Raw genomic sequence first — 26,705 nt, 5'->3', positions numbered from 1 at the left:
AACATCCATCTTCTTTTTGCTGTTTTTGGAACTATGTAACATTTCTCAATGTTTTGGGGCAAATAATAAATTATATACATGGTATTTTATGCCATTTAAAACTCATTTAAGGTTCTATTGAGTCTTGTAAAAGGTAAATGCATTGTTTTGGAAGGATTTCATCCAGAGTACTATGATTTTATTAATTGGGCACTTTATCTTATATTGCTGATTGTAGTTCAGTAATATTGGTAATATAGCTTTTTAAAAGTGTTTGTTACTGGGTGTGTGTGTACTCCTGTAGTCTCTGTACTTGGGAAGGTCTTAGACTCAAGAACGGCCTCGAGCTGGGCGTGGTGGCGCAGGCTTGTAATGCCCGCGCTTGGGAGGCGGAGACAGGAGGATCACGCAAGTTCGAAGCCAGACGAGCTGGCTTAAGAGACCTATTTCAAAAAAAAAAAAGTATAAAATAGGTCTGGGACTGTAGCCTGGAGGTAGAAAGGTTTCCAGGAACCCCAGTACCATAAAAAAAGAACAGCCTCGAGCTGAGCATGGTGAACACATGCTTGTAATCCCAGCATTTGGGAGGCTGAGACTGGAGGTTCGGAGGATCATGGCAGCGGACAGCCTCAGCTATTTTGTGAGGCCATTTGCAACTCAGTGAGACCTGGTTTCAAAACAAAGAATTAAAAAAATAGGGCTGAGGGTGTGACTGGTAAGTCGAATGCCCCAAGGTTCCATCCCCAACCACCCCCCACACACAAAAAGAACAGCTTCATCAAAGTAGTGAGGCTTTCAGCAATCTGTTAAGACCCTGTTTTCTTCTTTTTTTTTTTTTTGCGGGTCTGGGGATGGAACCCAGGGGCATTTGACCTCCAGGCTACACTCCCTGCCCTATTTTTTATTCTTTATTTTGAAACCGGGTCTCACTGAGTTGCAGAGGGCCTCACTAAGTAGCTGAGGCTGTCCGCGAACCGTGATCCTCCAGGTCTCAGCCTCCCAAATGCTGGGATTACAAGTGTGCGACACACACACACACACACACACACGCACACACACACACACACACACACACACACACACACTATTAGCATGGTGCAGTGGGGCACACCTATAATCCCAGTACTTGGGAGGCTGAGACAGGAGTATTGCAGGTTCACAGCCAGCCTCAGCAACCTTATGAGGCTCTCTACAACGTAACGAGAGCCTGTTTCAAAATAAAAAAATAAAATAGGCATTAGTTGTAGCTCAGAGGTAGAATTCCTCAGGTTTCAATCCCTAGTACTACACAAAAAAGTATTTGTTAAAATCACATGCCTAGCCGGGCATGGTGGTGCATGCTTGTAATCCTAGCATTTGGGAGGCTGAGACCGGAGGATTGCTGCTTCACTTATAGTCTCAGGTACTTAGTGAGGCCCTTTGCAACTCAGTGAGACTTTGTTTCAAAATAAAAAAATAAAAAATAGAGCTGGGGGTATAGCTCAGAGGTAAAATGCCCCTGGGTTCCATCCCCTATACTGCAAAAATAAATAAATAAATAAATAAATAAATAAATAAATAAATAAATAAATAAATAAAATAAAATCACATGCCCAGCCAGGTGTGGTGGTACACGCTTGTAATCCCAGTAGTTGTTGGATGAGACAGGAGGATCACAAGTTCACAGCCAGGCTCAGCAACTTGTGAAGCCCTGCACAACTTAGTGAGACCTGTTTCAAAATGAAGATTAAAATTCCAGGCATAGTGGTGCATGCTTATAATTGTAGTACTTGGGAGGCTGAGACAGGATGATCACAGGTTTGAGGACAGCCTCAGCAAGTAGTGAGACTCTCATAAACCTAGCAAATGCTGTTTCGAAGTAAGAAGTAAAATCGTTCTGGGACTGTAGCTTAGTGATAGAATTCCTCTAACACACACGCACACACACACACACACAAACACACACCATAAAAAATAAAAATATGGCTGAGAGCTGGGTGTGGTGGCACAGGCTTGTAATCCCTATACTTGGGAGGCTGAGACAGAAGGATTGCAGAGGTTCAAGGCCAGCCTCAGCTACTTAGTGAGGCTCTCAGCAGCTTAGTGAGACCCTGTTTCCAAATAAAATATAAAATAGGTATGGGAGTGTAGCCTGGAGGTAGAAGGCCCCTGGGTTTCATCCCCAGTACCAGAAAAAAAAGGCTGGATGTAATCCCAGCATTTGGAAGGCTGAGACAGGAGGATCACAATTCACAGACAGCCTCTGCTACTACTTAGTGAGTCCCTTTGCAACTCAGTGAGACCCTGTTTTAAAATAAAGAATAAAAAATAGGGCTAGGGATGTAGCTCAAAGGTAGAATGCCCTTGGGTTCCATCTCCAGTACCTCAAAAAATATGGCTGGGGTTATAGTTCAGCGGTGGAATAACCCTGGGTTCCATCCCCAGTACCACACACACACACACACACACACACACACAAAAAAAAAAAAAAAAAAATTACATGCCCATCCAATAATAAAGGCTTTGAAATATCCCCAAAAATATTAAGAAAGAAGAAATATTTTAAAAAGCGGAATAGAGAAAGGGAGCATGTTTTGTTTGCTTCAAGACTTGAAATTTAGCTGGGTATGGTGGCACAGGCTTGTAATCCCCGCGCTTGGGAGGCTGAGACAGGAGGATCGCACGGGTTCGAAGCCAGCCTCAGCTACTTAGCAAGGCTCTCAGCAACTTAGTGAGACCCTGTTTCCAAATAAAGTATAAAATAGGTCTGGGAGTATAGCCCAGAGGTAGAAGGCCTCTGGGTTCCACCCCTAGTACCACCAAAAAACAAAAAACAAAAAACAAAAAAAAACAGACTTGGAACTTGACCAGTAAGAAGACTGCTTCTTGATAAGAGAATAAAAGCACAGAACCCAACAAAAGAAAGATGATTGAAACATGGTGAATTGGATGCAGCACAAAAGGCAGAGGATGAAAACAGCCCCATGCATCTATCTCATCTCATGGGCAGAGAGCGGAGGTGGTGCCATCTTAGCAAGCTTGAGTTGGAGTTGGGAACTGCCAGGACCTGGCAGCTATCAGAGACCAACTCCAGCAAAGAAGTTAAATCTTGAACAAGTGATTGCAGAAAATCAGTCACATTCTTCTCCCCACACCTGAATACCTCAAGATGCAAGACCCAGACCACCCAGTCAAGCCACTTAGTAAATCGCTGTGGCTGCAGCTGAACTAGGTGGGAATGAGAAATGACAGGCCCTTCCTGTAAGGACCTGAGCAGCTACAGTGGACCTCATCAAGATGGGGAGTTTACATACTGTCCTAGCAGATGCTGCCTGCATAGTTATAGGGACTAGGATGGCAATGAATAAACCCATGGGGTCTGTGAGTTTGTAAACTGTCCTTACAGAGGTGGGGGATAGGGCTATGGTTGGTCATGGAAGAAACATGAGTTAGCAGACAGTCCCTAGAGACAACAGAATCTAGAGTTGGCAGTTCACCCCATTATGTGTGGTCTCTAGAGATCATTTGCCAGCAGTAGTATTTGTGGGGTGAAATAATTCAGCCAACCATACTTCACACTTGAAACTCTTGCCTGGCAGTTTTGGGGTACTACAAACACCAAGACTGGTATCCAGAGTAAGATCTCATGTGATTGCAGTTTTGCAGAGCAGCAACAGTATCTCTGGGTCTAAATAACTCAGCCATACAACCCCCAGGCTCAGAACCATACAGTCTCTCCCTGACAAAGTTTGGGCCCTAAAAGCAGGGAGGCCAGGGGCCAGCAGAGTTTCACATAATCATATGTGGCAGAAAAGACAGGAGGGTGAGACAATAGGATCGTAGTTCAAGGCCAGCCTCAGCTACTTAGTGAGGCCCTTTGCAACTCAGTGAGACTCTGTTTCAAAATAAAGAATAAAACATAGGGCTGGGGGATATAGCTAGTAGGTAGAATGCCCCTGGGTTCCACTCCCAGTGGCACACACAAAAAAAAAATAGAAAGAAAAGCATAATTGTCTCCGAGGCAATTTGACTAAGACAGCTACAAAACAGGTTGGAAGTGAAACACCCTCTCATTCAGCAGAACTAATGCCTGGTGACCACAGATGCCAGTGGCTGACCCCATTTCACATGATCCCAACCAGCAGATCACCAGTGATGTCACCGGGGCCATTAAAGCTCAGTCAACCTGGCGATAAGCTCAGAACATCATAATCTGGACCGCTTGAGCTCATGCCCAGTCACCACAAAGGCTAGAGGCCAGCAGTCTGAAGAGTTTCATGTATTCACAATCAGAGGGGCAGAGGTGGTATCCTTGGAGCGTTAAATGTCAGCCAGCCAGCCGCAAGCTCTGAACAGAACATTATAGTCTCTGTCCCTGCTTAGTTTGGGCCCAGAGAGCATGAAGGCCTGCAGCCAATCAGAGACTGCTGTTTGCCTGCACTGACTAAAAACATTCTATTACAGAGATTATGGGGGACTAACTCAAAAGTCTGATTATATGAGACAGATTCACTGGGGCAAAGATGTACCCATAGCATAGGCCTTATTATAAAGGGATGGCAAACAGACACAAGACTACCATACAAAGAGGAAGAGGATACCAAGAGAACAGAGGATACAAACCTCAGAACCCTGAGTACCTGAGCATAAAGAACAAGGAAGCAATAAACTCCCACAGTTTAGCAACAATAGACATTATCAATATTAAGCTGTGGAAAATACCAGAAGAAAAACTCAGAATTTTGATTTTCAATATGATCAAAAACCTCAGAAATAAAACCATACAGGAAATGAAAGACTATATCAATAGAGAAATTGAAGGCATAAGTAAGAACTAAAAAGAGGCTCTGAGTGAAATAAAGACCCCAGTAGAAACCACCTCTGGCATACTAGACCACATGAAAAATAGTCTCACTCTTAGAAGACAGCACATTTAAAACTGACCACACAGTCACCAATTTAGAGAAAACAATACAACAACATGGCCAGAACATCGAAAAAAATGTGGGATAATACCAAGTGGCCTAACTTGTGGATAATAGGCATTGAAGAAGTTCTAGAAGTACAAACCAAGGACATTAGAAGCCAGGTGTGGTGCTGCATGCTTATAATCCCAATACTTAGGTGGTTGAGACAGGAGGATTGGGGGTTTGCAGCCAGCTTCAGCAACGTAGTGAGGTCCTCTGCAACTTAGTGAAACCCTGTTTCAAAAGGAAAGAATAAAATCAGGTTGAGGGTGTAGCTCGTAGATAGAATGTCCATGGGTTTCACCCCCAGTACCACAAAAAATAAAACAAAAAGAAACAACATTAGAAATTTCTTTAGAGAGTCAGGCGTGGTGTTGCACGCTTGTAATCGCAGCACTTGGGAGCTGAGACAGGAGGATCGCACAGGTTTGAAGCCAGCCTCAGCTACTGAGTGAGGCTCTCAGCAACTTAGTGACACCCTGTTTCCAAATAAAATAGAAAATAGGTCTGGGAGTATAGCCCGGAGGAAGAAAGCCCCTAGGTTCTACCCTCAGTACCAAAAAAAAAATAGAAATCTCTAGAGAAATGATATCAAAGCATTACACAAACATAGAAAAAGACTTGGACATCCACATAAAGGAGAAATGCAGAACACCAAAATGAGATCAAAGAAGAGCATCTCCATGTTACATATTAATCAAAATGACTAACATAGAGACAAAAGTACTTTAAATGCATCGAGAACAAAAGGATGGTTGACATTTGGGACAAAACAGTAAGAATCATTCTGGACTTCTGAACCCAAATCGTGAAAGCCAGGAGGAACTGGTATAAAATGCTCCCAAATCCTCAAAGAAAACAACTAGTGGAGGGTGGAAAGAGGGAGAATTAATGAAGGAAACAGTTCCATGGACATTATGCACATACATGGAAATACAAATGTCAATTTCAATATCATGTATGGAAAAGGGGGAAGTAGCTGGGCGTGGTGGTGCACGCGTTTTTTTTTTTGTTTTGTTTTGTTTTTTGTAGTACTGGAGGTGGAACCCAGAGGCTTTCTACCTCCAGGCTATACTCCCAGACCATTTTTATATTTTATTTGGAAACAGGGTCTCGCTAAGTTGCTGAGAGCCTCACTAAGTAGCTGGGGCTGGCTTCAAACCGGTGCGATCCTCCTGTCTGAGCCTCCCAAGCGCAGGGATTACAAGCGTGCGCCACCACGCCCGACTTTGGCGCACACTTTTAATCCCAGCATTTGGCAGGCTGCGACAGGAGGACCACAGGTTTGTGGACAGCTTCAGCTACCACTAAGTGAGGCCCTTGGCAACTCAGTGAGACCCTGTCTCAAAATAAAAAAGCAGGGCTGGGCATGGTGGCGCATGCTTGTAATCCCAGCATTTGGGAGGCTGAGACAGGAGGATCGCGGTTCGCGGACAGCCTCAGCTACTTAGTGAGACCTCTGCAACTCAGTGAGACCCAGTTTCAAAATAAAGAAGAAAAAATAGGACAGGGGGTGTAGCTCGGAGGTCAAATGCCTCTGGGTTCTATCCCCAGACCCGCAAAATAAATAAATAAATAAATAAATAAATAAATAAATAAATAAATAAAATAAAAAATAGGGCTGGAGGTGTAGCCTGGAGGTAGAAGGCCCCTGGGTTCCATCCCTAGTACCAAAATCATAATCATCATCATCATCATCATCATCAATCATATGTAAATAAATTTGAGAAGTCTTCATTGTTTTTCAAATATTATTTCTGCTTCTTACCCTTTTAAAATCCCCATTATAATTAAGATAGTGCATGTAGTATTTTCTCACATTCCTCTGTGGCCCTCTTCCTTTATCCTGTTAATATTTCATTATTTTTTCTTTTTTACTTTTCTTTACTTTTGCGGTTCTGGGGATGGAACCCAGGGGCATTCTACCTCCAACCAACACCCCAGCTTTATTTTTTATTCTTTATTTTGAAACATGGTCTCACTAAGTTGTGGAGGGCCTCCATAGTAGCTGAGGCTGGCCATGAACCATGATCGTACCGTCTCAGCCTCCCGAATGCTGGGATTACAGATGTGCACCACCGCGCCCGGCTCTATTTTTCTTTTTAGAGTTCAAACCCCCCTCTCATCTGGAAGTAGGTAAAAAGCCAGCAGTGTGGGCAGTGATGATACTCCAGGAACTGACAGACTGACAGATGGATGAACTGACCATGCTAGACAAGGCTAGCCTATCAGCGCACTCAAGAACTTGCTGGCTGGTGGCTTTGATGGTGTGTGTCCAGTGTCCATGGGGTACCCTCTGGAAACAGTCACGGTCCAACTGCAGACACAGACACTGCTTTGCTTGGATAGCTTCTCATATACTCTGGGACCATTGGCTATTTCTGGAAGATTCTTGTTAGGGCATCCCAGGATTATACTACCACATCATTGATCATCATATCATCAGGGTCACCCCCATATTTGCTGTGTGTTTCTTTGGGTTCAGTTTGGGAGGAAAAAACTACAACAGAAAACCCCAAATGATGTGCTCAGCTGAACCTCAACTCTTTGTAGCTGGCATGTTATCTCATGTATTCACCACGGGAATCATGGCCTCTTGTTAAACTTCAGGCTTTTTCAGAGGAAACCAAATATGCTGGTACCTCGGACTGGGCAAAGAAGGTTTAACAAAGTCTGGGATTCGAGGCCTCTACAAAGGGACTGTGCTTACCCTCAGGCAAGATGTTCCAGCCAATGGGATGTATTTCATGATGTGTAAGTGGCTGAATAACATTTTGCTCCAGAGGGAAAGAGTGTCAGTAAGCTCAGTGTACCTCAGATCCTGGTGGCTGGAGGCATTGCAAAGATCTTCAACTGGGACGTGGCGATCCTCCCAGATGTGCTCAAGTCCAGCTTCTAGACTACACCTGCTGGAAAATATCCTAATGGTTTCAGAGATGTTCTGAGAAAGCTGATCCTGGATCACATCCTTGTACAAGAATGATCCCAGCCTTCCCAGCCAATACACCCTGTTTCCTTGGCTTTGAAGTTACTATGATTGTTCTTTCATTGGATTTTCCTCAACTTGTGAGGCTTCGGGATGCTAGAAACTGAATAAGGAGAAGCAGCTCTTTTTTTTTTTTTTTTTTTTTTTTTTTGGTGGTACTGGGGGTGGAACCCAGAGGCTTTCTATATCCGGGCTATACTCCCAGACCTTTTTTTTATATTTTATTTTGAAACATGGTCTCACTAGGTTGCTGAAAGCCTCACTAAATAGCTGAGGCTTGTTTTGAACCTGTGCGATCCTCCTGTCTCAGCCTCCCAAGCGCGGGGATTACAAGTGTGCGCCACCATGCCCGGCTAAGGAGAAGCATTTCTGAAGAGGGACGGGAGGAGATGATGGGATCAGAGCTCTGTGCGTAGACTTGGTGAAACAAGTGCCTTAATAACACCGTCTATCTTGTATAACTTGATGTGCCATGTTGAAACCTGAATTCACTCTGGTCACTTTAGGTGATTTCAATAGGACTTGGAGATGGAATAAGTAACTTCTAGACCAGACACCACCCGTGGCCAAAGTGCTGCATAGTAGCTGACCACTGGCCCTAATGTACCCAAAATATTCCTCACTAAAGAGGCAGGCACAGAGTCCATCGTGGTGGCACATGCTTGTAATCCCAGTACTTGTGAAGCTGAGACAGGAAGATTGCAGGTTCGAGGCCAGCCTCAGCAAGTAGTTAGATTCTCATTACCTAGCGAGACCCTGTTTAAAAATAAAAATAAAATAGGACTGCGTTATAGCTCGGAGGTAGAATGCCCCCTGGGTTTAATCCCCAGTGCCATAAAAGTAAATGAATAAATAAATAAAGCTGGGTGTGGTGGTGCATGCTTGGTTTTTTTGGGTTTTTTTGGTGGTACTGGGGGTGGAACCCAGAGGCTTTCTTCCTCTGGGCTATACTCCCAGCCCTATTTTATATTTTATTTTGAAACAGGGTCTCACTAAGTTGCTAAAAGCCTCACTAAGTAGCTGAGGCTGGCTTTGAACCTGCACAATCCTCCTATCTCAGCCTCCCAAGCGCGGGGATTACAAGCGTGCGCTATCACACCCGGCAGTGGTGCATGCTCGTAATCCTAGCATTTGGGAAGCTGGTACAGGACAATTGCAGTTCGAGGACAGCCTCAGCTACTTAGTGAGACCCTCTGCAACTCAGTGAGGCTCTTTCAAAAATAAAGAATAAAAAATAAAGCTGGGGCTGTAGCTTGGAGGAAGAATGCCTGGGTTTCCATCCCAGTACCACCAATATAAATAAATAAATAAATAAATAAATAAATAAATAAATAAATATTTAAAAAGAGGCAAAAGCCAGGCATGGTGGTGCATGCTTGTAATCCCAGTGCTTAGGTGGCTGAGACAGGAGGATCACACAGGTTCGAAGCCAGCCTCAGCTACTTAGTGAGGCTCTCAGCAGCTTAGTGAGACGCTGTTTCCAAATAAAATATAAAAAATAGGTCTGAGTGTATAGCCCGGGGGTAGAAAGCCCCTGAATTCTACCCCCAGTACCACACACACAAAAATAAATGATATAGAGTTCATAATCTATCAATCTATTGATAGGTTTATTTGTTTATTTACAGAACTGGGGATGTAACCTAGGGGTAGTCTACCTCTGAATTATACCTCCAGCCCTTTTTTTATTCTTTATTTTTTTATTTTTATTTTTTTAATTTATTTTTATTGGTGCATTGTAATCATACATCACATTGGAATATAAGACTTGAGAGGATATACAAGCACACATCATCCAATTAGCCCTCATCCAGCCCCCATCCCATTCCCTCCCCCTCCCTCCATCCCATGCTTGTTTGGTGATTAACTTTGATACATGTGTTTATGTACCTCCTGCTTTTTAAAGAGGCTCCATCCTCCCCTATTCCATACCCTCTGATTGGTCACCTTAGTTGCTTCACTATAGGGCCCTTTGTATAGCTCGACCACTTCCTGTTGCCTATTTCCTCCTAGTTATTGCTGATTAGGGGAAGCATCTGGTTTTAATTTTCTGCGATATTTCTCTGTCCATGCCGCGTTGCAAATACCGATCCCACTCTTGACAGCCCCAGTTGTGGCCTGGCTACCCAGTGGACTGATCCAGACCTCGCTGGCTCAAGCAGTGGCCTTGCCTCACGGAAGGCCCAGGTTCTGGCCTCGCTGGCCCCAACACTGGCCTAACCCCTCAGCTGGCTCTGATCCCGGCCTCAGAGGCCTCAATAACGGCCTTGCCTCACGGAAGGTTCTGATGCCAGCCGTTGGCCCCAGCACCAGCCTAACCCCTCAGCAGGTTCTGATCCTGGCCTCGGAGGCCCCAGCACCAGCCTTGCCTCATGGCAGGCTCCAATCCCGGCCTCGTTGGCCCCGGCACCGGCCTAACCCCTCAGCAGGCTCCGATCCCGGCCTTGGAGGCCTCAATAACGGCCTTGCCTCACGGAAGGCTCCAATGCCGGCCGTTGGCCCCAGCATCGGCCTAACCCCTCGGCAGGCTCTGATCCCGGCCTCGGAGGCCCCAGCACCGGCCTTGCTCACGGCAGGCTCCAATCCCGGCCTCGCTGGCCCCAGCACTGGCCTAACCCCTCGGCAGGCTCCGATCCCGGCCTCGGAGGCCTCAATAGTGGTCTTGCCTCACAGAAGGCTCTGATGCTGGCCAGTGGCCCCAGCACCGGCCTAACCCCTCAGCAGGCTCTGATCCCAGCCTCGGAGGCCCCAGCACCAGCCTTGCCTTGCGGAAGGCTTCGATCCCAGCCTCGCTGGCCCCAGCACCGGCCTAACCCCTCAGCAGGCTCTGATCCCGGCCTCAGAGGCCTCAATAATGGCCTTGCCTCACAGAAGGCTCTGATGCCGGCCGTTGGCCCCAGTACCGGCCTAACCCCTCAGCAGGCTCCAATCCTGGCCTCGGAGGCCCCAGCACCGGCCTTGCCTCACGGCAGGCTCCGATCCCAGCTTTGCTGTGTCCGTCGCCGGCCTCACCCCTCGGCAGGCTCTAATCCGAGCACCCCCTTTGCCCAACTATTTGTTGCACGTTCTCGAGGGTGCGTGATGGTGGTAGCATTCTGCCTCTGGGGTCATTACTTCAAAGGTTCCAGGTGTAATGTATCAGGTCTCTGCCTCCCCTGAGTACTGGCCACTGCCATTGCCACTGCCTCCACCATTTCAAATCTTTCCCAAGCTCTTTTTCCACTCTGAATGTTGTCCAGTCTTCCTAAGCATGCACGACGGTAGCATTCAACCTTTGGTGTAATTTCTCCAAAAACAAAATAAATAAATAAGGTTGGTAGGCTCCTATTTCTGCTTCTCCTGAATACAATTCTCCACCGCCAACACGGAGACCGCTTTCAGCACTGCCTTTCTCCTTGGTCTCCGCTAAAGTGTCTCTCCTTACAGGTGATGTCCAAGATTCTTAATGTAGAGAAGAAGCAGTCCTCCTTAGCGGGGAATTTTTCCAATGATTCCAGTTCATTTGATAAGTTTTGTCTGCATCTCCAGTATCCTGGCATCTGCCACCTCCTTGACCCCTCTCCGATATTTTCCTTTTTTCTTTTTCTTTTCCTTTCTTACAGGGTCCTTCTGGGTGGAGAGGGGTTCGGCTAGGGGTGCCCCGCCAGCGCCTGCCCACCCGCCCAGGGTCGGCGGCCCAGGGGCCTTTTTATTCTTTATTTTGAAACAGCGTCTCACTTGCTAAGTAGGTGAGGCTGGCTGCAAACCCAGATACTGCTGTCTCAGCCTCCAAAATGCTGGGATTACAAGTGTGCACCACCACACCCGGCTAAGTTTGTTCTTTTATTATTCCAGTTCAAACCTACTTTATTTGTTTATTTATTTACTATTTTTGTGGTATTGAGGATTGAACCAAGGGGAGTTCTTCCACTGAGCTATACTCCCAGCACTTTTTTGTGGTGTTAAAGATTGAACCCAGGGGCATTGTACCTCAGAGCTACACCTCCAGCCTTATTATTTTTTTTTTTAATTTGGGAATAGGGGCTTACTGAGTTGCTAAGACTGATGCTGATGCTGACCTCAAACCTGAGGTCCTCCAGTCTCCGCCTCTCGAATACTAGGATTAATGGTGAGCCCCTTGGTTCTACTCTTGTTTCAACTGATGAGGTTTTCAAGATTTTTTGAACTCCAGAATTTCCATTTAGTTCTTTTTTCTAATTTATTTGTCTTTACTTATCTTCAGTATTTGATTTGACATTGACATCATAACTTCCTTTAATCGTGGTTTCCTCTAGTTTTTCAAACATGTTTATAATAGCTATGTTGAAACCCTTATTAAATCTGGTGTTTATTTATTTATTTTTGCGGGTCTGGGGATGAAACCCAGAGGCATTTGACCTCCAAGCTACACCCCCAGACCTATTTTTTATTCTCTTTGTGTGTGTGTGTGGTACTGGGGTGGAACCCAGAGGCTTTCTACCTCTGGGCTATACTCCCAGACCTATTTTATACTTTATTTGGAAACAGGGTCTCACTAAGTTGCTGAGAGCCTCAGTAGCTGAGGCTGGCTTCGAGCCTGTGTGATCCTCCTGTCTCAGCCTCCCAAGCCCAGGGATTACAAACGTGTGCCACCATGTGCGGCTTATTCTTTATTTTGAAGCCGGGTCTCACTGAGTTGCGGAGGGAGGGCCTCACTAAGTAGCTGAGGCTGTCCGAGAACCTCCATCCTCTGCTATCAGCCTCCCAAATGCTGGGATTACAAGCGTGCGTCACCATGCCCGGCTTTGGTATGTGTTTATTTTCACCAAGTTTCTGCTACTTGTTTTTAGCATATGGTTCATACTTCCCTAGGTCTTTGCATGTCTTAATTTTTGTAATTGGAAATGGGGATATTGTAGCAACCATGGGTATTGTTCTCCCCCATTCCAAGTCTGGTTATTGTTGTGAGTCTGTTTATTTCACTGTGAGAAGCCTTCCTTCTGTTGTTCCTGAGGGGGGTGCAATCTATCGTATGCATACAATCACCCTGGTGTGACACTGGTTGTTGTAAGAAAGAATCAAATTTGGCTCATTTTAAAGGTTATTTTCCAAATTAGATGCTCTCTCTAACATGCAAAAGCTAGAAAGAAAATGGGTCATAGGAGGAACTCTAAATAAATAAGGAGATTATATAGATGAGCAAATAAGGCACCCTATTTCATTTTTTAAATTTTCTTTGGGTCTGGGGATAGAAACTAGAGGTATTCAACCTCTGAGCTACATCCCCTGCCCACTTTTTTATTCTTTTTATTCTTTTTTTTTTTTTTTTTTTTTTGTGTGTGTGTGTGTGTGTGTGTGTGTGTGTGTGTGCTACTGGGGTTCCTGGGAAGCCCTTCTACCTCCGGGCTACACTCCCAGACCTATTTTATACTTTTTTAAAATTATTATTATTATTATTATTTTTTTTTTTTTGGTGGTACTGGGGTTCCTGGAAGCCCTTCTACCTCCGGGCTACACTCCCAGACCTATTTTTACATTTTTATTTGGAAACAGGGTCTCCTAGGCCAGCGCGCGCGGCTGGCTTCGAACCTGCGCGATCCTCCTGTCTCAGCCTCCCACAAGCGTGCGCCACCACGCCCGGGTATTTTATACTTTTTTTAAAATTTGGAAACAGGGTCTCTTATGCTGGCTTCAAAACTGCGCGATCTTCCAGTCTCCGCCTCCCAAGCGCGGGGATTACAAGCATGCGCCACCACGCCTGGCTATTTATTTTTGAAACAGGGTCTCACTGAGTTGCAGAGGGCCTCATTAAGAAGCTGAGGCTGTCCACGAACCGCGATCCTCTGGTCTCAGCCTCCTGAATGCTGGGATTACAAGCATGAGTCACCATGCCCGGCTAAATAAGGCACCCTAACTGAGGGGATGGGAGAGGGAAAAGGGAAATTCTCTAATGCACATGACATACTTTAACATACATGAGGAGGGAGGGGGAAGTGATGTGTGCATGTATGTCTCCACCAGCTTGTATCCCATTAAGATGAATGACTACAATGCACCAATAAAAAATTTAAAAAGAAATAAAGGTTATTGCCCCGAGGTCAATGTTTAAGATTTGGTCTTACTCCTGAAGGGTTCTTCCTAGCTGTTTCTTCACCCTATTTCTGTTTATCAAACTAGTTGCTCCACAGCTTAGCCTAGGATTCTAATGAATCCATCAATTTCCTTTTACATGACTTTTGTCACAGCTTGCATTATTTTTTGGTGGTACTGGGGGTGGAACACAAGGGCTTTTCTACCTCCAGACTATACTCCCAGACCTATTTTATATTTTATTTGGAAACAGGGTCTCACTAAGTTGCTGAGATTCTCACTAAGTAGCTGAGGCTGGCTTTGAACCTGTGCTATCCTCCTGTTTCAGCCTCCCCAAGCACTGGGATTATACACGAGTGCCACCACGCCCAGCCTTACTTTTTTTTTTTTTTTTCTGTAGTGGGGATGGAACCCAGGGGCATTCTACCTCTGAGCCACATCCCTAGCCCTACTTTTTATTCTTTATTTTGAAACAGGGTCTCACTGAGTTGTAAAAGGCCTCACTAAGTAGCTGAGGCTGTCTGTGAAGCACAACCCTTTGATCGCACAATCCTTTGATCTCAGTCTTCTGAATACTGGGATTACAAGTGTGTGACACCACGCCCAGCTATAACACGCATAGTTTTTTTTTTTTTTTTTTTTTTTTTTTGCAGGTCTCCTGCAAAAAAATGGAACCCAGGAGGATTTTACCTCTGAGCTATACTCCCTGCCCTATGTTTTTTACTCTTTATTTTGAAACTGGGTCTCACTGAGTTGCAGAGGGCCTCACTAAGTAGCTGAGGCTGTCCACAGACCATGATCCTCCGGTCTCAGCCTCCCAAATGCTGGGATTAAAAGTGTGTGCCACCACACCTGGCTAACATGCATAGTTTTTTTTTTTTGGTGGTATTGGAGGTGGAACCCAGAGGCTTTCTACCTCCGGGCTATATTCCCAGACCTATTTTATATTTTATTTGGAAACAGGGTCTCACTAAGTTGCTGAGAGCCTCACTAAGTAGCTGAGGCTGGCTTCGAACCTGTGCAATCCTCCTGTCTCAGCCTCCCAAGCACAGGGATTACAAGCATGTGCCACCACGCCCTGTTCATGCATAATTTTTGATAATATATATATATATATATATATATATATTTTTTTTTTTTTTTTTTTTGCAGTACTGGGGATTGAATCCAGGGGCTTTCTACCTCTGAGCTTCACCAGACCTATTTTCATCCTTTATTTTGAAACAAGGTCTCACTGAGTTGCAAGGGCCTCACTAAGTAGTAGCTGAGGCTGTCCATGAACCATGAGCCTCCAGTCTCAGGTTCTCAAATGCGGGGATTACATGAGTACACCACCACGCCCAGCTTGATAGTATTCTTAGGCTTGAATTTCTCCCGCATTGGTAACAGGGCGTGGTGACACACATTTGTAGTCCTTGTAGTTGGGAGGCTGAGACAGGATGATCAGTTTCAAGGATAGCCTCAGCAATTTAGTGAGACTCTTTGCAATCTAGTAAGACCCTGTTTACAAATAAGAAGTAAAATCCAAGTGGGAGTGTAGCTCAGAGGTAGAATGTCTGAGTTCAATTCCCAGTAACACACACACACACACACACACACACACACACACACACACAAAATGCGGCAATGTGATATTTAGAGCACAATATGGTGGTGCACACTTGTAATCTCAGTACTTGTGAGGTAAACAGGAGGGTTACGGGTACATGGGCAATCTCAGCAAATCAGTGAAACTCTCAGCAACCTAGTAAGACCCTGTTTCAAAATAAAAATTAAAAAGGCCTGGAAGGCCAGGCGTGGTGATGCCCGCTTGTAATCCCAGCGCTTCGGAGGCTGAGACAGGAGGATTGCACAGGTTCAAAGCCAGCCTTGGCTACTTAGTGAGGATCTCAGCAATTTAGTGAGACCCTGTTTCCAAATAAAGTATACAATAGGTCTGGGAGTATAGCCTGAAGGTAGAAAAGCCCCTGGGTTCTACCCCCAGTACCACCGAAAACAAAACAAAACAAAACAAAACAGAAGAAAAAAGGGCTAGAGGTAGAAGGTCATTGTGGTAGACACTTGTAATCTCAGTATTTGGGAGGCTGAGACAGGAGGATTGCAGGTTTGCAGCCAACCTCAGCAACTCAGGAGGCTCTCTGCAACTTAATACGACTTTGTTTCAAAATAAAGAATAAAATAGGCATGGGAATATAGATTGGAGGTAGAATGCCCCTGAGTTCCATCCCCAGTACCACAAAAAGGGGGACTGAAGTATAGCTCAGAGGTAGAATTCCTCTGGGTTCAACCTCCAGTACCCCAAAAAGAAATAAAAGAAAATGTCCTGTGTGTGTGTGTGTGTGTGTGTGTGTGTGTGTGTGTGTGTTACCAGGGATTGAATCCAGGGACATACTACCTCTGAGCTACATCCCTATCCCTACTTTTATTCTTTGCTTTGAAACAGGGTCTCACTAAGTTGCGGAGGACCTCATTAAGTAGCTGATGCTAGCCTTGAACCTGCCATCTTCCTGTGTTTGCATCCCAAATACTGGGATTATAAGCATGTGCCACCACGGCCAGATACAAAGGATTCTTACACAGCCATAACGAAGAACAAAATAATGTTGTTTGCAGGAAAAAGGATGGAACTAGAGAACATTATGCTAAATGAGATCAGCCAACTCAGAAAGTCAGGGGGAAACTGGGTGTGGTGGCGCACTCGCGCTAGTAATCCCAGCATTTGGGAGGCTGAGACTGGAGGATCGCGGTTCGCGGACAGCCTCAGCTACTTAGTGAAGCCCTCTGCAACTCAGTGAGACCTGGTTTCAAAACAAAGAATAAAACATTGGGCAGGGGGGGGTGTAGCTCAGAAGTCGAATGCCCCTGGGTTCCATCCCTAGACCCGCAAAAAAAAAAAAAAAAAAAAAAAAGTCAGGGGTGGACCCTGGTGGTGCATGCCTGTAATTCAGTATTTGGGAGGCTGAGCCTGGGGGATTGCATTGTTTGAAGCCAGCCTTGCAATTTAACAAGACCTCCAGCAACTTAGTAAGTCTTTGTTTTTTTTTTTTTTTTGAAGATTTAAAGAAGTTTATTAAAAGATAGAAATACAGAGAATAGGTACAGCTCCATACTAGACTGTCATGGAGGGATGACTTGAATGAGTACACCTGTTAAGTCTTTGTTTTAAACTAATAAAATAATCCGGGCGTGGTGGCGCATGTTTGTAATCCCCACGCTTGGGAGGCTGAGATAGGAGGATCGCACGGGTTCAAAGCCAGCCTCAGCTACTTAGTGAGGCTCTCAGCAACTTAGTGAGACCCTGTTTCCAAATAAAATAGAAAATAGGTCTGGGAGTATAGCCCGGAAGTATAAAGCCTCTGGGTTCCACCCCCAGTACCACCAAAAATAAAAAATAAACTAATAAAAAAAAGGGCTGGTGGAGTAGCTTAAAGATTGCAAGTACCTGGGTTCAGTCCCCAATACCATAAAAAAAGAAACTTAAGGCTAACATAGCTAGTGAGAATAGGAACCAAAAAGGACTTCATGGAAACCAGCAGAGAGAACAAGAGACTAGTGGAATTGGGCTGGGAAACCGAGGAAGGGAGGGGGAAAGGAGGCTCTAGGAAGACAATGTACCAAATAATGTTACATTCCTATGTGAACACATCACTACCTATCTCTCTAGAATGTATGGTGAGGGAAAGGGGCAAGGGGGGATTGAAAGGTACAGAGGGAATGTATTGTTTTGAGTCTTGATACAATGTATAGTAAAAGTGTCCTAATATAAAATATTCCTGCTTTAGTTTGTGGTAAAAAAATAGGGCAGGAGGTGTAGCTTGGAGTTCAAATGCTGGGGTAGTGAGGATGGAACACAGGGTATTCTACCTCCAAGCTACACCCCAGCCCTATTTTTTATTCTTTATTTTGAAGCAGGTTCTCACTGCGTTGCAAAGGGCCTCACTAAGTAGTAGCTGAGGTTTTCCTCGAACCGTGATCTTCCTGTCTCAGCTTCCCAAGTGCTGGGATTACAAGCGTGTGCCACCACGCCCGGCTCAAGATGAGCACATTATTGATGAAGGGGGAAACAGTAATTCTAGGTCTCTTTGGCCTGCCTCTCTTTCAGTATGAATCTACTGCTCCTGAGGGCATAGGCAATTGAATTTTCATTATACTCAGTGGCACGATGTCGAAGATCTCATTTTTCTCACATGTAGGGTCTGAGTAGAAGGGACCCACCACCTACTAGCTACTTGGGACCAGAATTTATTCCCAGTAATAGGGAGAAGCATTAGGAATGCTGCTAAAAATCATGGCATTCACAAGAATATGGAAAGACCTGGAGAACACTATGTTAAGTGAGATCAGCCAGGCACAGAAAGAGAAGGGACTTGTGTTTTCTCTAATATGCCCAAACTAGGGAGTATTAGGGATACCTGAGGGACTCCAGGTAATGGAGGGGAAACCTCAGCAAACCTAGAATGGAAGGGTAAGAGAGAAAGAAGGCTGAGGTTGATTAATAGAGGAGCTACATCTGAATATGTGTAAAAGTATGAATATGGCATGGTTAACCTGGACACTCACTGTTGGGGGGGGAGGAGAGGTAAGCGGGAGTGGAGAGGGCACCAAGCACAGTCTGAATGTATGCCATGTATGCTCCTCATAATTTTTTAAAATTAAAAAAAAAATAGAGCCAAGCTTGGCAGCATACTCTTGTAATCCTAGTACTTGGGAGGCAGAGACTAGTGGACAAGGAGACTGGAGGTTCAAGGACAGCCTCAGCAATTTAGTGAGGCTCTCAGCAACGAAGTGAGACCTTTTTTTCCAAATAAGAAATAAAATTAGTTTGGGAATGTAGCTGGGAGGTGGGATGCGTCTGGATTAAATCCCCAATACCACATACAAAAAATAAATTTAAAAAAGTAGGTCTCCAGGTGTTGCTGAGAGTTAGAATTCCCCTTGGTTCAAACTCCAGTACCCCCACCCCAGAAATAAACAAAATAAATAGAAGAATAATTTAGTGAATTGAAATGTGTCTATTCAAAAGATAAGTACAGGCTGGGCGTGGTGGGTGGAACATAGCTATAAACCCAGGATTTGGGAGTCTGAGATAGGAGGATTCCAGGTTCAAGGACAGCCTTAGCCACATAGTGAGACTCTCAACAACCTAGTGAGATTCTGTTTCAAAACACAACAGAAGCCGGGCGTGGTGGTGCACGCTTGTAATCCCCGCGCTTGGGAGGCAGAGACAGGAGGATCGCGCAGGTTCGAAGCCAGCCGCGTGCGCTGGCTTAGGAGACCCTGTTTCCAAATAAAAATGTAAAAATAGGTCTGGGAGTGTAGCCCAGAGGTAGAAGGGCTTCCAGGAACCCCAGAACCACCACCAAAAAAAAAAAAAAAAAAAAACCAAAAACACACAAAAGAGAAAAAGCCAGGCATGGTGGTGCACGCCTGTAATCCCAGCATTTGGGAGGCTGAGACCAGAGGATCGCCGTTCACGGACAGCCTCAGCTATTTAGTGAGGCCCTCCACAACTTAGTGAGAGCCTGTTTCAAAATAAAGAATAAAAAATAGGGCAGGGGGTGTAGCTCAGAGGTCAAATGCCTCTGGGTTCTATCCCCAGACCAGCAAAAAAAAAAAAAAAAAAAAAAAAAGAAAAGGGCTAGGGGTATAACCAAGAGGAAACTGGCCCTGAATGTTGTAACCACAGTACCTGTGAATATAATCTTACTTGGATAGGGTCTTTGCAGATGTAACTAAGGTAAGATTCTGGAAAATGAGACCCTCGTAGCTTTACAGTGCTCCTGAAATTCAATGACCAGTGTCCTTATAAGAAAAAAGAGAAGCTGGGCGAGTTGGCAGACACCTAAATCTCAGTATTTGCGAGGCTGAGACAGAAAGATACAGGTTCTAGGACAGCCTCAGCAGTGTGGTGAGATTCTCAGCATCCTCTCTAGACCCTGTTTCAAAACAAAAAATAAAAAGGGCTGGGCGTGTAGTAAAATGTTCCTGGGTTCAATCTCTAGTACTGCAAAAAAAAAAAAAAAAAAAAAAGCCAGGCATGCTGGTGCATGCTTGTAATCCCAGTACTTGGGAAGCTGAGACAGGAGGATTGCAGGTTTGAGGGCAGCCTCAGCAAGAAGTGAATGAGACACTTAATCAACCTAGTGAGACCTTGTTTCAGAATAAAAAAAATAGTGCTGAGGGTGCAGCTCAGAGGCAAAATATTACTGAGTTCAATATCAGTACAGAAAGAGAGAGAAAGAGAGTGAGCTGGGATGCAATTTAGTGCTAGGGTGATTTTGTAATAGGTGTAAACGTTGGGTTCAAGTCCTTGGGACTATAATAGGCAGGAAAGAATTTTTTTTGTGTGTGTGGTACTGGGGATGGAACCCAGGGGCCTTCTACCTCCGAGCTACACCCCCAGCCCTAGTTTTCTTTCTTTCCTTCCTTCCTTCCTTCCTTCCTTCCTTCCTTCCTTCCTTTTGTGGTACTGGGGGTGGAAACCATGGGCTTTTTACCTCCGGGCTATACTACCAGACCTATTTATATTTTATTTGGAAACAGGGTGTCACTAAGTTGCCTCACTAAGTAGCTGAGGCTGGCTTAGAACCCATGCAATCCTCCTGTCTCAGCCTCCCAAGCGCGGGGATTATAAGCGTGCACCACCATACCAGCTTATTCTTTATTTTTAAACGGGGTCTCACTGAGTTGCAAAAGCCTCACTAAGTAGCTGAGGCTGGCCTCAAACCTGCAGGATCTTCCTGTCTCAGCCTCCCAAATGCTGGGATTACAAGTGTGCACCACCACACCTGGATAGGAAAGAAACATTTTGACACAGGGACACACAAGGAAGAAAGCCACAGGAAGAAGGAGGAGATTGGAGTTAGGTGGCAAAATATAAAGAATGCTAGGCTAGGAACCACCAGGAGCTGAAGGAGAAAAAGTAGGATTCTCCCCCAGTGCTTTCAGAGGGAGAGTGGTCCTGGCCATACTTGGATTTTGATGTCTGGCCTGCACAATGGTAAGAGAATAAATTTTGAGACATCCAGTTCATGATAATCTGTTATGGCAGCCCTACCCTAGAAAACAATACACCTACCAAGTAAATACCGCAGATTTTTTTGGTGATGCTGTGGATTGAATACAGAGGCACTATGACACTAAGAAACCTAGCTCTTGTTTCTTTTCTTTGATTTTTTTTTTTTTTTTACGAGTCTGGGGATGGAACCCAGGGGCATTCAATCTCCGAGCCACACCCCCTGCCCTATGTTTTATTCTTTATTTTGAAACCGGGTCTCACTGAGTTGCAGAGGGCCTCACTAAGTAGCTGAGGCTGTTGGGGAACCGCCATCCTCAGGTCTCAATCTCCCAAATGCTGGGATTACAAGCGTGCGCCACCACGCCTGGCTTCTTTTTTATATATTTGGTGGTGCTGGGGATGAAACTCGGGGGCCTTCTACCTCCGGGCTATACTCCCAGACCTATTTTATATTTTATTTGGAAACAGGGCGTCTTAAGCCAGCTGAGGCTGGCTTCTAATGAACCTGCGCGATCCTCCTGTCTCAGCCTCCCAAGCAGGGATTACAAGCATGTGCCACCACGCCCGGCTGATTTTTTTGTTTTTGTCTTTTTTTTTGTTCTTGGTGGTACTCAGGATCGAACCTGGGGCATTCTCCCTCCAAGCTCCACCCTCGGCCATTTTTATTTTTGTTTTTGAAACAGGGTCTCACTGAGTTGCTGAGTATGGTCTTGAACCAGTGATCCTTCTGTCTCAGTCTCCCAACTACTGGGATAACAGGTGTGTGTCACCACACCCAGCTTTTATTTCTATTTTTATTTTGAGATAGGGTTGAGCTAAATTTCTCAGGCTAGTCTTGAATTTGTAATCCTCCCATTTCACTCTTCCCAGTCCCTGGGATTACAGTCTTGTGTTCAGCCCTAGGGAAATGCATTTTTGCTGTAGTTTGTAAAAATTTTCCTCTTCTCCCATTTAGAAATTGGTTAAGACTGGTGAGGTACTGAGGGTTGAACCTAAGGTATTCTATCTCAGAGCTACATACCTACCCCTTTTGATTTTTTTTTTTTGTTGTTTTGTTTTGTTACTAGGAATTGAATCCAGGGACATTCTACCTCCAAGCTACCCCCCCCAGCCCTATTTTTTAAATTCTTTATTTTATTTTTAATTTTTGTGGGTTTGGGGATGGAGCCCAGGGGCAATCTACCTCCAAGCTACACCCCCTGACCTATTTTTTTATTCCTTATTTTGAAACAGGGCTTCACTAAGTAGCTGAGTCTGTCTGTGAACTGTGATCCTCTGGTCTCAGCCTCCCAAATGTTGGGATTACAAGTGTGCGCCAGCAGGCCTGACTTATTCTTTATTTTGAAATGGTCTGACTATATTGAAGAAGGCCTCACTAAATAGCTGAGGCTGCCTTCAAACCCAGCATCCTCCTGTCTCAGCTTTCCAAGTATTGGGATGACAAGCATGCACCATCTCACCTCGCTCTGTTACTTTATTATGGTACCGGAGATTCAACCCAGGGGCATTCTACCTCTGAATTATACCCCTAGCCCATTTGTATTTATTTTTTGTTTGATAATAGGATTTTGCTAAGTTGCTGACAGTCTCACTATGTTGCTCAGGCTGGTCTCATACCTGCGATCCTCTTGTCTCAGCCTCCCAAGTATTGGGTTTTTAGATGTGTGCACTAAGCCTGGCTGACTAGTGTTATAAATGGTACAAAATATTCTAAAAGTATTAATTATGATTAATTAGAATATTTCAATAACTCCCAAGTAATGGGATCACAGGTATGCACCACCATGTCCAGCTCCAAATTCATTCTGACTGCTCTGAAATAGTGGATATGGGCCATTTTTTTTGTGTGGTAATGGGGGTGGAACCCAGGGGCTTTTCTACTTCTGGGCTACACTCCCAGACCTATTTTATATTTTATTTGGAAATGGGGTCTCACTAAGTTGCTTAGAGCCTCACTAAGTAGCTGAGGCTGGCTTTGAACCTATGCAATCCTCCTGTCTGAGCCTCCCAAATGCTGGAATTATAAGTGTATGCCACCACGCCCGGCTGATATGGGCCATTTTTATGTTTTTCCTTTTGCTAGCTGTCATCAAAGCTTTTTCAGTAGAGGGTTGTGGAAAGACTGTGTAGTAATTTTGCTTCAGGCTTCTGAAGTGCTCACTGGATAGACTGCTCCTGAATTTGGGTAGATCTCGAGGGCCTGGCTTCTGTGATTCATAGTTTTATTAGTGTGGGGCACCTTCCCCTTGCATCCTTCTGCTGGTGATTTTATAGTAATTTGTCTCTGGTGAGGCTTTCCTGTGAACATTTTTCTCAGGCACTCTAGAGGTTTGATTCCAGAGGGTAGGTTTCTAGGAATTTCCAGGGTACCGAATTCCAGTAGTTCCCAGAGGGTGGAGTTTTACTTAGTTCTGCCTGCAAGACACTGCAGCATCTTTCCTGCCATTGAATAAGCCTCTGCTAGTGGTGTCTTCTCCAACACAATCTTGCCAGTGTAGGCATAGTGTGCTCTATCTCAGTTCTAGGAACCACTACCTGTCATATCTCTTTTATGTACTCTTATTATTTCTGGTTCTGAGGACTGAACACAGGGTCATTCTATCTCTGAGCTATTCCCTCAGCCCTATTTATTTTAAAGCAGGGTCTTGCTAAATTGCGGAGGGTCTGAACAGCTGAGGCTGGCATTGAATACACCGTCTTCTTGTTTCAACCTCCCAAATACTGGGATTACAGGCATGCGCCTCCACATTTAGCTCTCTGTTTATTAAATTCTTTATTCTATATTCTCCAGAGTTCTCTTTACTAATTCTTACCCATCCCTCATTACTGGTCATTACTAATTCTTCTCCTTAAACTTGTAAAAATTATTCTGAGCTTTTTCTCTATCTTGTTTCCACCTAGATGGATACACAAATGATTACTGGAGTAATGGTGATTCATAATTTTTTTCTTTTTTTGCGGCATTGGCTATTTAATCCAGGGGTGTTCAACCTCTGAGCTACACCCCAGCCTTTTCCTAATTTTCATTTTGAAACAGGATTTTCTAAGTTACCCAAAGCTGCTGCTTTCAAATCTGTGATCCTGTCTCAGATTCCCAAGTGTATGGATTACTGGAGTGAGCTCATGTACCCTGATAAGTGTCATATACATTTTGAAATCAGACACAAATCTGTTCTCACATGACTTTTACAGAAATTCCTGTTCCTGTAGTATAAGCCTGGAAAGCACTATATATTACTCATACTTTACAGGTGAAGAATAAGGTTCACAGAATGTGAATGATTCAGTCATATAGTCACTTTTACTATCTGCAGAGAGGCGCTAACAAAATCTACGTCCTAGGTTCATTGTAAGGATTAAATGATGTAAAGCACATAAAATGTTTTGTACATAGTGGCCTGATAAAATGTTAATTATACTTGAACTCTACAAATTAATCAGTTTTGTATTTTGCTTAAACACTTGTGATGATTTCTTCTGGACCTACATATATTTTCATTATCTATTTTTTTCAGTTAATGGTATCTGTTTTGTCAAGTGCTGTAGCATACCAAAGATAAACCTATCCTTTTACAATTACCGTGTATGGTTATTCTCTAATTTTTTTCCGGTACTGGTGATGGAACCCAGGGGCATTCGACCTCCCAGCTATACCCCCTGCCCTATTTTTTTATTCTTTTTATTTATTTATTTATTTACTTATTTTTTTTTGCGGGTCTGGGGATGGAACCCAGGGGTATTTGACCTCTGAGCTACACCCCCTGCCCTATTTTTTATTCTTTATTTTGAAACCGGGTCTCAATAGCTGAGGCTGTCCGCGAACCGCGATCCTCCAGGTATCAGCCTCCCGAATGCTGGGATTACAAACTGGGATTACAAGCCTGCGCCACCACGCCTGGCTATTCTTTTTATTTTGAAACAGGGTCTCACTAAATTACGGAGGGCCTCACTAAGTAGCTGAGGCTGTCCACGAACCGCAATCTCTGGTCTCAGGCTCCTGAATACTGGGATTACAAGTGTGCGCCTCCACATCAACCTCATGTTTGTTTTTCGTTTTTTTTTCTTTGTGGTCCTGGGGATGGGACCCAGGGGCCTCTACCTCCAGCTACATCCCGACCTATTTTATATTTTAAGCGTGCGCCTCCACATCAATCTCATGTTTGTTTTTCATTTTTTTTTTCTTTGTGGTACTGGGGATGGGACCCAGGGGCCTCTACCTCCAGGTACACCCCGACCTATTTTATATTTTATTTTGATACAGGGTCTCACTAAGTTGCTGAGAGCCTCACTAAGTAGCTGAGGTTGGCTTTAAACCTATGAAATTCTCCTGTGTCAGCCTCCCAAGTACTGGGATTACAAGTGTGGGCCACCACGCAGGCCAACCTTGTCTTTTTTTTTTTGTTTGTTTGTTTGTTTTTGTGGTACTGGGGGTGTAACCCAGAGGCTTTCTACCTCCGAGCCATACTCCCAGACCTTTTTTATTCTTTATTTGGAAGCAGGGTCTCATTAAGTTGCTGAGAGCCTCACTAAGTAGCTGAGGCTGGCTTCGAACCCCTGCGATCCTCCTGTCTCAGCCTCCCAAGCACTGTGATTACAAGCGTGCGCCACCACGCCCGGCTCGAAAATTGTCTTTTTTGAAAAAGTGTTTTGCTAGGTTGATGAAACATTTTACTACTTGCTAAAGCTGACCTTGAACCTGCCATCCTCTTTTGTCTTCAGCTTCCCAAGTCCTGCGATTATAGGCATGCACCGCCACACCCCCAACCTTCAAATTTGAATATTTCAATGTAAATAATATATACAACTCAACAGCATTTCTAGTCTCATTAAGTTCAGCTTCTACTAATTATTTCGGTCAAGGTATGGGAACAGGATGTTAAGGGAAAGGAAGGAAGGAAAGAAACCTAGTTTATTCTATTTGTGTTATTATGCAAACCCTTTGATCACTGAAGATTTAAGGAGTAGCCAAAAAGTCCGTGCTGTACTAGGTTGGGGTCATATATTAATTAATGTAGTCCCAAACCTTTAGAAAATGACTATGTACATCCAAACTTCTGCAGATATGCAATAATATATAAAAACGCTTGGTTAGTGTATTTTGGCAATATTTGGAAATACAGTATTAGGTTATCCAATAGAAATCGCTTGTGTTAAATTTTCAGTACGGGGTAAGATTCTTCACAGCTGCCTGCAAATTTCTCATGCAATCTTTACCAGAATAAGGGGACACTTTAGCCTTTTGTAACCATCTTAGCACCGCATTCTGGACTGATACGTATGGCATTTTCACTCGGTTACAAAATTCACTTTTTTCCTTCTTCAGGCATAAAAGGTCTCCGCAGCTAACTTCCTTCTCGATAGGGCGAGAAAAAACCAAAACCACTTTGGTGCTCCTTGGAGCCAGTTGAGTCCAGCTGGCCCCTCACGAGTTCCTCCTTGCCCCAGGGCAAGGGTCCTGGGTTGGAAAGTCTCGGACAGCCCGCACAGGAAGAGCTGGCGGCTCGGACGCTGGCTGACGCCAACGCTACCACAGAGTTCCACGGCGGCGGCCAGAGCGTCGGACCTCAGCGCCTCCTCCTTCTTCCCGAGCGGTAGCTAGGCAACCGATGGCCCCGTGGGAGCGCAGAAGCCCAGCGGTTCCGCGAGCGCCCCCGGCGGTAAACCGCCAGCGCTGCAGTCAGGTCTCCTGGTTTTTTAACCCTCCTCTCTCTCCACCTCCTTTGCCCCC

The 26,705-nt window shown here is 44.7% G+C and overlaps 1 pseudogene across 1 annotated transcript; it reads left to right on the top strand.

Moving 5' to 3' along the window:
- The first annotated feature begins 4,939 nt into the window (after nucleotides 1–4,939).
- LOC308279051 (mitochondrial carnitine/acylcarnitine carrier protein-like) lies at nucleotides 4,940–26,572 on the top strand (annotated as a pseudogene). The gene is made up of 3 exons: nucleotides 4,940–5,047; nucleotides 7,150–7,896; nucleotides 26,339–26,572. The product of its transcript is annotated as a mitochondrial carnitine/acylcarnitine carrier protein-like (transcript).
- Nucleotides 26,573–26,705: the final 133 nt, after the last annotated feature.

The sequence above is a fragment of the Muscardinus avellanarius genome (genome assembly GCF_963383645.1).
Source record: "Muscardinus avellanarius genome assembly, chromosome: X".
NCBI lineage: Eukaryota > Metazoa > Chordata > Mammalia > Rodentia > Gliridae > Muscardinus > Muscardinus avellanarius.
The sequence above is the reverse complement of the archived record's forward strand: the minus strand, read 5'-3'. Positions and strand labels throughout refer to the sequence as shown.